The sequence below is a fragment of the Rutidosis leptorrhynchoides genome, chromosome 1 (assembly GCF_046630445.1).
Source record: "Rutidosis leptorrhynchoides isolate AG116_Rl617_1_P2 chromosome 1, CSIRO_AGI_Rlap_v1, whole genome shotgun sequence".
Lineage (NCBI taxonomy): Eukaryota > Viridiplantae > Streptophyta > Magnoliopsida > Asterales > Asteraceae > Rutidosis > Rutidosis leptorrhynchoides.
The window spans coordinates 10,107,096-10,110,979 of record NC_092333.1 but is presented as its reverse complement, the minus strand read 5'-3'; positions in this window follow the sequence as shown (position 1 = coordinate 10,110,979).

Below are 3,884 nucleotides of genomic sequence, written 5' to 3'. Positions count from 1 at the left end.
CATGACAGAAGCTCACAAATCCAGATTGACAGTACATCCGGGTAGTAATAAGATGTATCATGATTTGAAAACAGTGTATTGGTGGCCAACAATGAAATCAGATATCACCCGTTATGTCAAAAAGTGTCATATATGTGCTCAAGTGAAGGCAGAACATCAGAAACCTTATGGTTCGTTACGTCAGTTACAGAATCCAGAGTGGAAATGGGAACATATAACGATGGATTTTGTGACCAAATTACCTCGAACTCAGAAAAGACATGATATGATTTGGGTAATAGTGGATTGTCTAACTAAAAGTGCTCATTTTCTTGCTACTCGTGAGACAGCTTCGTTAAGTGAGTTAGCCGAATTGTATGTGAAAGAAATAGTTAGTCGTCATGGTGTGCCGTTATCGATCGTTTCAGACAGAGATTCCAGATTTGTGTCAAATTTTTGGATTAGTCTTCAATAAAATCTGGGTACACGAGTGAATTTAAGTACAACTTATCATCCTCAGATAGACGGACAGAGTAAAAGAACGTTACAGACTTTGGAGGATATGTTAAGGGCTTGTGTGTTAGAATATGGTGGTTCGTGGGATACACATTTGCCGTTGGTCGAATTCGCGTATAATAATTCATATCATTCGAGTATAGGGATGCTGCCCTATGAAATGTTATACGATCGTCGTTGCAGAACTCCGACTTGTTGGTTAGAAGCCGGGGAGAAAAAGTTTGCAGGTCCCGAAATTGTTCAAATGACAGCCGAAAAGTTGTAATTGCGAGAGAAAAGTTGAAAGCCGCTAGAGATAGGCAGAAAATGTATGCTGATCCGCGTAGATGTCTGGTAACCTTTAATGTGGGTGAACGAGTGTATCTGAAAGTTTTGCCGTGGAAAGGGGTTATCAGATTCGGTAAACGTGGTAAGTTAGCACCAAGATTTATTGGTCCATTTCCGATCAGTGAAGTGTTGAATGATCAGACTGTGGTGTTAGATCTTCCTCCAGAGTTAGCTGGTATTCATAATACATTCAACGTATGTTATCTTCGTAAATGTAAAGTCGACGATGAAACACAACTTCTTCCTTTAGAAGATTTAAGGGTCGATTTGAATAAGAAATTTGTGGAAGAGTCGGTCCGTGTGGTTGACCAAAAGGTGACTAAGCTGAGAAAGAAAGAGATTTCGATGGTGTTGATTGAGTGGAAACACAGTTTGGGTTCTAATCTTACGTGGGAAACAGAAGAGTTGATGAGAAAACGCTACCCTCATTTGTTTGACCAAGACCAAATTCTGAGGACGGAATCTTCTTAAGGGGGGTGGATTTGTAACAGACTGAAACCCGGGCTAGTTGTAAGTTGCCTATTTTACCCTTAGGGTTTGTGCTTAGTCTTAAGTGCTTTTATTTTAATTATTTTATTAGTGTTTTATTATAATTGTGTTGTGACCAGTTTTTGACAAGGGTCCCAGAACAGGTTGGTTTATTTAATTTGGACTCCGTTAGGACCGCCTAAGGAGATACGAAAGGTTATCAGATAAGATAACTGGTAAATACCTGTGTGATATGGGGTATGAGTTTGTAACTCATTTAAGTATATGTTTCTGGATATTTATATCCATTTCTCATTTCATCAAACACACACACGAACGCATACACAAAACACACATAAATCCTAATTTGATTTTGTGAGCCTTTGGATTAATTGAAGCTAGCAACTTGTTCTCTGTGATTTCGTGATCCTCACAAGGTAAGTGTTTCATAGATTCATGCTTTGATTCTTGTTCTAATTGGGTTTTTGTGTTAAATGAGTTTTTGATAGAAATTAGCTCAAATCTAGTTGTTTGATGTTTAAAAACATCAATTGATGTTAGAAATAGGTTGTATATATGTTTAGTAACTTTCTTGTGCTTAAAATTTGGTCAAAAACACTTAGAAATCGAGTTTTTGGGGGAAAAAAATCACAAAATCAGCGAACTTGTTCGAAACCCAGTTTGCTACAGTATTTGCTACAGTGTCACTATTTGCTACAGTGCCGAATTGCTACAGTGTCACTATTTGCTACAGGGTCACTATTTGCTACAGTGTCACTATTGCTACAGCATCACTATTTGCTACAGTACCGAATTGCTACAGTGTCACTATTGCTACAGTGCCCGAATTGCTACAGTGTCACTATTGCTACAGTGTTCAGAAACCACTATTTACTATAGTGTGTTCGAAAATACTATTTGCTACAGTACCTTTTATGAAATTGAAACGGCTTAACTTTCAAAACGTAACTCCGTTTTTGATGAATAAACTATCGTTAGAATCATAATAAAGAATACTTTTCAATGGTGAACTTTTAAGAAACTAGATCAAACTGTTTTTGGGTCAGAAAAGGAGTTTTCATGTGTATGTCGTGTTTTGCACGCACCTGTATGCCATTATTGAATGGAGTCATGATGTAGACTCATAAAATTATGAATATACGGTGTTATGACCTAGTTAATTGTATGAAATGATTATAATATTTATTGGATATGTATATTAACTTTGTTTGTGTTGTTCTAAGGTTATAAGGACAAGGAGGAAGCTAAGAAATAATAACTGAGCAGTTGCAGGTAATTGCTGAGTGGGTCTATCTCCGGATAGAGTTTAAGTAGCATATCATGCTACTGTGGTTGACTCTTTTACCATGCATAGTGTAGAAATTGTCATGTTAGAATAATATAGTATGCCTGATGTTGTATGTAATTTATGTGTATACTGTGTGAATGGCACCAGTCGGGCCTAGGGAGACTGGGGACTCGAAACGTGCCTAGGAGAGGTTATAGTCTGTATGAGGTCAACCGTTCCTAGGGGAGGTTAGGTCCATAGGCTACTAATTGTGGAGTATAGTGTGAACGATGCATCACCTGCATCTGGATAACTATACTGCGAATTGAGTAGCAGGGACTATCGGTAGACTCAAGTCCGATTAGCTAGGAGTCGTGTGCTCGTACAAGCCGCCGATCCTCGTATTGTCTTATTGTATGCTAGTTGGTAGTTAGCATGTGTTGTTGTTAGTATATAGCTTGTGTGTGACTTAAGCTATATCTGTTAGATAGATTCCATTCACTTAGCGGTGCGCTAATCCCCCACATAATTACCCCTTGCAGGTTTAGGTACTGCTAGTCGGGATGGGTGCTGATGCAGGAGACATGTTTGACAACCCTACTCTGATGTGGACTTTTGTTTAAATCATGTTTTGTAATAACGTAACATCGTTGTGTAAACTTAAACTTAATTACCCAGATTAATGTAATGACGCGACTTATAGTGTGTTTGTTAATAAAGTCTTCCGTTGTGTTAAAAAAAAATGGCCGGTGTTACAGGTATTATTCAAGTCTTGCTTAAATCGTTTGGCAGTACAGGCATATACAGAATTATTATTTGAAATCACACCATGCATATCAATTTCAAAAATACCATCACGTGGAATAGCATTAAAATAAAATACATTATTCTTAGAAACTGAAATACCAAGGTGCGTAAATGTAAGTTCAAAACCAACATCTTACAAAAGAGAAACTGAAATTACATTGCTCGTAATAGTAGGAGCATAATGACATTGTTCCAATAAAACAATAAGACCACTACGTAGAGTAAGCACATAGGTGCCAATAGCTTCGACTGCAGCTCGAGCTCCATTGCCTACTCTTAAGTCTAGTATGTTGTTCTTCAGTCTCTTACTTCTTCTCATTCCTTGCATATTGTTACAGATGTGAGTACCACAACCAGTATCAAAAATCCAGGAATCACTAGAAAAAGTATATAACTGTATATGAAATATACCTGATTTGCTGGTCTGGCCAGCTTTGCCTTTTCTCAACTCAGATAGGTAGGAAGGACAGTTCCTCCTCCAGTGGCCAACTTTTCCACA